This window comes from Polyodon spathula, chromosome 47 (assembly GCF_017654505.1).
Source record: "Polyodon spathula isolate WHYD16114869_AA chromosome 47, ASM1765450v1, whole genome shotgun sequence".
NCBI classification, from domain to species: Eukaryota; Metazoa; Chordata; class Actinopteri; order Acipenseriformes; family Polyodontidae; genus Polyodon; species Polyodon spathula.
The window spans coordinates 477,953-488,359 of NC_054580.1; the positions used below are offsets into that span (position 1 = coordinate 477,953).

General features: G+C 40.2%; 1 long non-coding RNA gene across 1 annotated transcript; it reads right to left on the reverse strand.

Moving 5' to 3' along the window:
• Positions 1-3,750: 3,750 nt before the first annotated feature.
• Positions 3,751-9,038, reverse strand: LOC121306358. Its single transcript, XR_005948203.1, has 3 exons — positions 8,356-9,038; positions 5,787-6,096; positions 3,751-4,212 (listed from the first exon to the last, which is right to left on the reverse strand). It is a non-coding gene; the product is annotated as an uncharacterized LOC121306358 (long non-coding RNA).
• Between the last annotated feature and the right edge of the window lie 1,369 nt (positions 9,039-10,407).

Here is a 10,407-nt window from a genome sequence, read left to right on the forward strand (position 1 = left end):
TGGATTAACTCTCAATCACACAAGGGAATATAAAGAATGCCGTGGTCAGTGCTAACTGTACCATTTAATGTGTGGATAGATTGAAACCACTGAAGCTGTTTTAAAAAAAAAACAAGCAAAGTGCTGAGGCGTTGTTGTGAGTGACTCTGCAGCTGATGCACAGCTCACACACCCTAGTCTCTTATCTTGTAAAGTGCTTTGTAATGGTGCTCCATTATGAAAGGCGCTATATACACATAGATTATTATTATTATTATTATTATTATTATTATTATTATTATTATTATTATCATTATCAACATTCAGGATTCTTTTGAAATTAAAATAGATTAATGGATGACCACAGGCACGAAATAGGGGAGGAGTGGGAAGTAAAGTTGATCCTCTGTTATATCATTAAAAATAATAACTGTGTCCCAAGATTGGGCTACAGCAGTACAATCTGTGACTCTTCAGCTCTGGTTTCTTTGTTTTGTTTGATGCAATAAAAATAAATAGTGAGGAGTGTCTTGCACATTGTTTCTGGTGCTGGGACTCTGTATCAGCCTACAGGGTTAATAACTAATACTATACTGGACTCTCTCTTTATTAGCTTGTGTTTCTCTTCTTGTCTCAGTGAAATCTGGATTCCTACAGTGTGTATGAGTGTGTGTGCCTGTATGTGTGTCTGTCTGCACATGATTAAGAACATCAGTATTACATTGGGTGATGAGGTTCAAGCTAAAGGTTGTAAAGGACCTCGTCACATATGGTTAGTTTCCAAATGGTCAGATTGCCTGGAAACAGGATCTGAAAAGCTTTTGAATTCCTTTTTAAATTCCCATCACACTTCAGTGAAAGCCAGCTCTGATCTTGAGTTATTCTGCGCAAAAGTGTCATAAAAGCAAAAGAGAAACACACTTTGAAGAGCTTGTTTGATTTTGCTTTGCAAGGTCTGTAGAATTCGTATTTAAAAATGTAATTTATTTAATAGGGTTACAGTGACATTAACAGACTAACACTGCTCCTGTCACATGGGTGGGTTTTAGGACCACAACGTTTCTGAAACCTGACAGCTGCTTTTCTGGTGAGCACTACAATTTGAAAAGACTTTCATACAAAATATTTCTGATTAATATGAGTATCACTAATTAATTAGACAGCTACATGTAAACTGGTGTATTTTTAAACAATCAATATACCAGTTTGAGAGTAAATCTGAAGAGAGGGTACTGGCTTGAGAACGTACACAACACTTCATAAAGGAAGCTCTAATAAAATCACACTTACAACATGGCTTTATTGTTACACAAACTATTTTACTGCTGTTAGGAAACTGATGCAGCCCCAGCCTAGCCCCTGTTTGCACTGTGTAATACCCGGTCACTTATCAAACTGACTTTGCAGTTTACAACTGGACAACTACTGGACCTGTGCTAAGAAACCATTTAAAACAACACAGGCACAGAAGAGCTGATACTGTCAGACCTGGACAGGTTTATGTGGAGAGAAAGGTACGGCAGGAATAATCTAGACGCATTTATAAATACTGCATCAGATCACACAGCTGCGCAGGGGGTGCCACCCACATCTTAACAGAAAAAAAAAAAGCAGAATGAGAGAGGCAAATTCTGTAGTTCAGGGAGAAGGAGATTTGAATACAGAGATTTGAATAGAGCTCATTTTGAATCATTTTGAATGGATTTGAGTTTTTGAATTGATTTGAATATTCATTTTGAATGGATTTGAATACTCATTTTGTAGTGAATTATACCTGATGTTCCAGGGACAGCCTCTTGTGTTTCCATTCCAACACTACCACTATCAATAGCATCTACCACTGCTGGAAGCACACTTGTATCCTTGTATTTATTAGGCTGTAAATCTGGTGCAGAAGTTGTGCAGGCTCGCCAGATGAATGCTGCTGGCATTGCTTTGTAACAGCATTGCGTGTCTCTGCTTTCAGCCTGTTGCACAGATAGTGGTGTAGAGCACAGCATTTATGGAAATCTGTTAAAGACTATGTAGTTCTGGGATTTTAAGATGGCATCAGAACTACATTTCCCAGTGCCCAATGCTCTTGATGAAGCCAGCAATGAGAACCATGTGGGTCAATTGCAACGGATTTATGGATTTAGTACAGAGCTGCAGACTAAGCTGCAGAGCAGCTAATCATAATCTACTTCAAACAAAATATGCAGGCATTGCTGCTAAAATTCCCATTTCCAAGTATTGAAAATGCCTGTTCTGTCTTCTATTCCTGATTCTGCAGTTTATAAATCCTTGACCCCCGATTCCAACTTCCATGCAGTCGTGTGAAATTGCTGTTAAAATCTGACAGCCTTGCAATCTAAAACACTACAAATAATAACGACTTGAAACTAGAGATCGATAAAATATCTAACAAGAGTGAGTTTCCCAAAATCATAAATAATAAAAAGATACAACAAACTTGTAAACAGCAGGGAACATTTTACAGGAAAGAGTAGAACTGAAATGGGCTTTAAAGCAACATCAAGTGAAATATGTATAAACGATTTTTATAAACCACAGAGCTATATAAAACTTAATGACAAAATATTTGATTGTAGGTGGATGGCTTGTATGAGCAGACAGCAGTTTAAAAAGCTGCTCCAATCAGGGTATATATAAGAAATGTAGAAACAAGGACATCACAGTATTTACTACTGGATTTTTAAAATTAAATCCTTGATTGACAAGACACTGAACATCATTTAAAACAGGCAGCAAAGCATTTTTAATATAGATTTAATTTTCTTTAGTAGTCTCGTTGTCAATCAACAAATTGATATTAAAAACACAGGAGCCTACGTTTGTTAATAGAGTACCCAAGAGAGCAAGGGCAGTATTAAACACATCCTGAGCAGAAATCACCTCATTGAGAAACAATGGTATGCAGCCCATTCCATTCCTAAAAGCTCTCTGGTTCCCCCTGCTGGAAGCAGTATTGCTTTTACACTTCAAGCTGCCCTCATGATAACTGTGGTACACTGTGCTGTGTCTTGAGGTAGCGCAGATTCACAGTGGTATCGGGGAAGTTTCCACAGAAGCCACAGCAAGAGGCTGAGCAATGCATGAGAAAAGCAAGAGAGACGTGCATTCATAATAACAATCTGTTTAATACATTACTAATGTGACAGAACACAATCCCAATGCTCAACAACACGAGGAATACAAGACTCAAGACTCGCTCATATTTGTGGTCTGTGAGCTTTTGATCTGAACAGATTGTGATCAGGGGTGACCAGCGTCGTAACCAGAGCTGATTCTCCCGAGGTCACTCTGAGGTTTCAAGCTCTACCTGCAGTATGTATATGACTGCTTGGTATTTACTATTCAACCTCCAAATCTGTGTTACACGGCAAACCCTCAGAGAAAATGAAGGAGTCTTTGGTACTTTAGCAGAATTTTTACATGAGCTTCAGCATTGATGATGCAAAAAAACAAGCAAGGACTCGACCCCGGTGTCCTCATAGCTAGTTAAGGCCATGGGGGTGAACCTGTTTATCAAGCAGGTTTATTCTTTTGTTTTCAGTAGTCATTTGTAGTCAGATATCCTCATGTTGTTTAAGTGTCTGCAATTCTGAGAAAGTTCTCAAGTCCTGTAAGAGCCAGCACCTGACTTAGCTTCTTCACACATCAATGTGAATTTTATGGTGTCTTTTAAGGTTTCCAATCTGGCTGAATCTCTTCCCACAAACAGAACAATGATGAGGTTTCTCTCCTGTGTGAATTTGATGGTGTCTTTTAAGGTCTCCTAACTGACTGAATCTCTTCCCACAAACAGCAAAGTGATGAGGTTTCTCTCCTGTGTGAATTTGATGGTGTTTTTTAAGCAGCGATATATGATTAAAACTCTTCCCACAATCAGCCCAGGAAAATGTAGTCCCTCCTGTGGGATTTCCCTTGTGAGTTTCAGGAATGTCTAATTGACGGGAACTCTTCCCACCTTTAAAAGAATGAGGCAAGGTCTTCAAGTTGCCCTGGGTTTCAAAACTGTTAACATGAAGAATGTGGCGTCTCTGTACTCTCCACAGTAAGAGGGGGTCTGCTTTAAAGAAGGGATTTTAACTGAGTGAGTTCTCAATGTCTTCACATACTCCTCTTGGGGTGTCGCTTCTCTGTGCTTCTTGCACTGTGGTTTGCCATTAGAAGGGTTTTTGCACTGGGGTGATGGAGTGGAGTCGTGTTCTCCTTCAGCTACTTTAGAAGCTAAAGAAAGAAAGAGAGACAAAGGTTATTGTACAGCATTCTTCCACATGCACTGTTCTGCAGGGCTTCATGTCACAAACATGACAACTAGAGTGAACTCTGATGACTGTGTACTGAGAGAATTCAGTCAGATCCACTTCATATGACTCCTGTTCATCTCAGCCTCCTTTTACTATCACCATATTCAGGAATGTAGATCAAAGCTGGGAGTCAGGAAAAATCCATGGCTATGTCATAACATTCCTGACTATTTTAATGAGATGTATCCTGGAAAAACACACACGCATCAACCCTGTGTTGGGTCTGTGTGTTGAACACAAGCGGATTCGTTTACCAGCTAGTGTCTCGCAAGTGTCAGTCACAGCAAGAATGATGTCAGCATGTCAGTGACGTGGAAAATGAAAATCCACCTGCTCTTATACGTTTAAACTGGAATATTGAAAAATCCTGACTCTGTACCACAGAGTTATTAACTACCTGCATGGTGACAGTACTGCTATTAATGGAATGTTTTAATTTGTTTTTTGATAATTAATATTTGCTGTGCTTCTAAAAACAGAAATCCCATTTGCAATCCCACGCACTGCACCTTGCCTTTTTATTCTGCCTGCATTGAAGACACATGCCATGTAGAACTATGCAGGGCTGCAGGGGGTTTGTTTTTCCACAACAAATTTCTCTTTTTGTGATTTTTGTGTAAAATATCTGTAGAGCAAAGATCCGGTAAAACTACAATTCCCAGATTCCCCCTCACAGCTGAAACTGATTCGCTGATCTGCTGTACAGAACCCCTCCACACACGTACTTACTGTACTGTGACAATAATAACACAGCAATGCTTACTGTGAGACACACAAGAGGGAAATGTGGCGCTGCGAGCAAACATTACAGTCCCTGGGATAGCTGCAGTGAGATGAGCATTTAAAAATTAGATTGTATTTGAATAAAGTGTAAGGAATACAATAAGACTGTTGGTTTTCATTCTCATACAATATGGGTTTGCTCTCATTTTGGCAATGCTGCTGCATACTCTGCACAGAAATTCTCTACTGAAATGTTTCTTCTGGGGACGCTAAACAACCCAACTGGATATGACATCACCCAGTGATGGACATGTGATCCCTACAGCTCTGTAAAGCTGTGGGAGCAGCACAACTGCAAACAGGCTACCAGGAATGGGGAAAGGCACAGATCTAACACAGGGGTGTCCAGAGCTGGCCCTTCCACTCCTGCTCTTTGTTCCAACCCTGTTCTAAGTTGTTTAATTGAACCAAATAAACCTCCATCCAGGCACAAGAGCAGCACTTTACAGCAGTGAACATGTTCAATGTGGAGTGGAATGGCCTGCAGGAGCGTGATTGGACACCGCTGATCGAACAGCATTCTAAAGAGGCGGGGCAGTGGCTGCACATCTAGCAGCTGCCTCAGGAGCAAGGACAGTTATGTCCTTGTTGATAGAGTGGTTGGGCAGCTCCCCTTGGTTAAAATATGAATGTGAAGCACACTGCTGGTGTTCAGTACCAGGCTCTGCAAGATGAATAGGCAGCTCAATGCTGCTTGTTTTGTAGGGTTACCTCTAAATCCCAGTTCACATTCAGATGGAGAATCATCACACAGGCTGGATCCCAGCTTGTTGTTCTCCTCAAGTGTACAGGCATTATTTTCAGTAGGAGGTTCCTCTGCGATGGAGACACATTCCTGCTCTATGAACTCCTCTTTGATAGGAACACATTCCTGTTCAGTCTTTAACAAACGGCAGCTCTGTAACCTGCATTAGACTTGCACAGCACTCCTGCTCAAAGGACTCCTCTTGTGTGGAAACTGCTTCTATCTTTGGCTCCTCCTGTACTTCAGATTCAGGGATAGCGTGGCTCTTTCTGGGATCTGTGGGGAAACAAAATTGTATAAAATTCCAACTCTTTCTTACTAGCTCGGCTCCTCTACAAAGCCAGCCCTGTGTCAGAATGCTACTGAGAGATGTCTTCGGGTCTAAGAGGAGGCATTTCTCTTATTTATTTATATTTAATAAAGAACATCTAACCCTAGTACCCTACCCACAATGCCATGGTTCATGCTTTTGCAATGATCAAATATCTATTTCAACTCCTATCAACATTCTGTTTTGGCTGCTTTGATCAGAGATTGTATCAAAATAACCCCTCCTGCTGCTGTGTTCAATAATGTGCAGCTTGCATTTCAAGTGACTGTTCCTCAGTTATTTCGTATAGGGGTGAGCTGGTATAATAGTTTGGTGGTTTAGGTTCATTCTGTATTTGATCCCATTCCTTTTATTCTACATTGCAGTCATTGGTTAACGCTGTGTTTGTGTTCCTATGAACAAAATGAAGGAAAAGGCATTTTCATATGAACATCTTTTTATTCTACATCCTGTACAAAACAAGACTCAGCCCTGCTGGGCTTTCTCAGCTGCTGTACCTCACTGGAGCACTGCATCCACTTCTACCTCCCTGTCAATCACCATCATGAGCGCAGCTCTGTTCCAATGCAAACATCCATTTCTCTACTGCAAACACACTTAGAAACCAAGCGGGGAGCCTTGCAGTCTCAGCACAGTGTCTGAGGAATGGCTTTTTGTTAACTGTGACAAAGTGCCCGCCCCTGTGTATATTATCTGTTATGTTGCGTGTGGTGTGTTAAGTGTTGGTGTATAGTCATTGGTACACGGGATATAAACGGGTCTGTGTAACACAAGTGTTTAAAATGTTTATTTGTATTTAGGCACGAGGATTGCACAGCACTTCACGTGCAAGTAAAAAGTAATAATATGTGAGCACGGGGAATTGCACTTTATTAATTCACATGCAGTTATACCGAGACTCCAACTGAATGATTGATTAGCAGTCGAGTCTCGGTACAGCTGCATAAAAGCAGCATGTTTTCACCCACTCGGGGTTGTGTGTTCGGTGAGTGGAGAACAGGAGAGAGAGTAGGAGAGTTATAATTTCAATTGCTATTGCATGCTGGTGGGACCAGCACGATACTTTAACTCACCGTGTTTGTTTGTCGATCTGCTCAGCGTTTGTAAAGTGTTAGTCCGTTTCTGTTTGTCTTTTTATTTTGGCGAATGTGCCGTATCCTGTGTTTTTCGTGTTTGATTAAACTTTTTTATTTACAATAAACCGGCGCAAGCAAGCGTCTCATCATTTCACATTCATCTGTTCTGTCTTTGTGTACTTCATTCCTTCCTGGTTCTGACGTCACCCACTCAGCCGTCTCTGTGACATGACTCACACTGTATTGTGATAATGGTTTGGATGGAAACTGTCAACACAGAATACAAGTTTCAATGTGTCAGATACAATGAGCAGACAAGTGGCTGCAGCAGGATAAACTGCTTATTCTCAAAGCAGTTTCATTTAAACAAGTGATTTACACAACTCTCACTTTTTAAAGTGCAGCAATATGTTTTTTGTACAAACTCCACCTGTGTAATAATCATTAGTAACAACACTGGAAGCTTGCTTGTGCAGTGTCCCGTGAACTGTAGATATAAATCCAATCACATTCCTTGTAGTACTATAAGCCATTTGTGATGGTGTTGCTATCCCTATTGCATGCATCCTGTGCAAACTCATAAATAATAATCTGGATTAGTAAATGAACGAGCTGCGTTTGTACCAGAGACACACCCAGCACTGGAGCTGAATACAATGAAACCATGCATCTAAAAACAGATCTGCAGGCAAACACAAAAACACCATGTGAGGCTGTGTGTTCATATTAGGACAACAATCATTAATCTAACCCTCTGCAATATGGGCTGTGTCTGTCTCAGTGGGACTCTATACAAGACATAGCTTTACCAGAACGATACCATTTCAGCATTTCTAATCACAGACTGGTTACCAGTATAGTGCTTTCTTAGTTTCTAGAATAGCTATTTAAATATGAATTAGACTAGGCTAGATGCACTACGTTCTTATAGTCTATAAAATAACACAAAGCCTCAATTAGACTCCTTATAACCAATATTAGGACAGAGCTGTGCTATTAACCGCGCTTATAATCATCAGACACTTTAAAACGTGTCTTAAGAGAAATTCCAACAAAGATCTTTCCAGTAGAAGGTGGTTTGAGGTGTTGGATTGCCCGATCAATACCACACAATAAAATCAATCTTACCCTGAAATATGAAAGTCTGTTTAATGTCTGTATCTGCAGTGTTTATACACCCTCGCACGGCTCTCAGCTCTCTGATATTTCCAATCTCAGCTTCAGACTTTCATTCTCTCTCTTCAGTCCAGTCATTTCCACTCGGAACTCAGTGAATTTCACACAGGATGGAGTTTCAGCCGCTTTCACTGCGCGCTCGACGGGAGAGACGAGCTGCTCTTGAAAGAGCGACACGGAGACACTGACCTCCATCTTCACTGGTTTTAGTGGGAGACTGGTCTAGCGGAATCCTCTTTTCATCCACAAACACTGCTTCGGTTTGTATTTAGTAGATATATTTGTTTTTATCGTAGCCTTCCCATTCAAATATATGCATCACAAACAGACTTTGCAAGCAGTAGCGCCCGTCTTTCAGGATCCCGCGCAGCTCTACTGGAATTGAAACGCGTTTGTTTCTCAGTAAATAATCTCATTGAAAAGAGACACTTGTCTGCAGAGACTGACGCGCTCCACTCTGTGTGTGAAATTCAACAGAGAAATGCGATTCTTTCATTTTCCCGGAACTCCGTGCAGGTAATAAACAAACACAAAACTCACAAACTATTAAAAACCATTTCAACCCAAACTAAACAGTTTAAACAGCAGGAGCCAGCGTGTTGTAAAATCAGCAGCGCCTGCTGCCGCCTCTCTCTGTCCGGTGCTGAAATGAACGCGTCCCAGCTGAAGGCGAGTCTGGATGAATCGGCGCGTATTCTTGGCTGGCCTCCCTGTGCAAGCGAGGGCGGCTCGACGCGGTTATGTTGGCTCTTTGCGCGCTGATTCTAAATGCCACCGCGCCGATCCGAAATGGCGCCAGTTTCCACTGCCTCTGCTTTCTAATGCGCATGCTCAATTCCAAAGCGCTGCGTCAGACAGCCTGTCCAAGTTGGGCAACACAGGAAAAGAGCTTGCAGGACTTACAACTACTGTATTGTGAATGAGAAATACCGCTACAGTGATGCTTATGAGATTCATTTTCAAACGATACTAGTAAAACTATGGACGATATTCCATTACAAAATTAAACAAAAATAAATACAGGAAAAAATATCCATCTATTTATTTATTGCAACATTTCTGTATTTATTTATATATGTATGTATTTATTTATTCATGTACTTATTCGTTTATTTCAACATTTATTTATTTATCCCTGTAGGTATTTATGTATTTATAATTTTGGCATGGAATATCCTCTATATAAAACTGGATTAATTTCTGTTTAACAAATGTGATCATAAATACTGTAACAGCAAATAAGTAGCTACAGAATGTGCGCATTACAGAAAGAGATTATTATTAAAACATGACGAGACATCTCTGAGGCTTTATTAATAACCACCAATATTCTATTTCAGTGACAAGTTGCAAGGTTCAACTGTACAGCTTAGACTGCTTTGGTTGATAATGCACATTCCTCCTTGAATGAAGTCACTAAAAAGGGTCGGAGCTAGATATTTCAAACAGAATGACTGATATTTCTGTGATACAATACTGAAATGATTGTGTATGTTTACCACAGTATAAAGCATTCTTTAGTTATTAGTTTAAACTGCTGCATAATCTAGTGAATGCACACACACCTTGTGTTTAGTTTTTAACTCTTCAGATAATTCAATTATTATGTTTAACCCATTTTGATTTTTAAATGATCCCTTCCATCTTCTACTGCACCGCTAATGGGGAAATGTAAAATAAGTTGATGGCTGATCGAAACAAAATCTTTTTTTTTTTTTTTTTTTTTTTTTGTGAAACGTAATTGAAAAAAATCCTTCTAAGACTCTTCCTGTTTCTTTAACTTTGTAAATCACCTCCTCACCCAGTTCATTGCTCTCCCTCTGTGTGTGTGTGTGTGTGTGTGTGTGTGTGTGTGTGTGTGTGTGTGTGTGTGTGTGTGTGTGTGTGTGTGTGTGTGTGTGTGTGTGTGTGTTCAATCCTAGTGCTGGTGTGTGTGTTTTCTTTTGTGTGCTGTGTAATTTTAATTGGCTGTGTGTGTCAATGTAAAGAGTGTGTGTCTCCTTT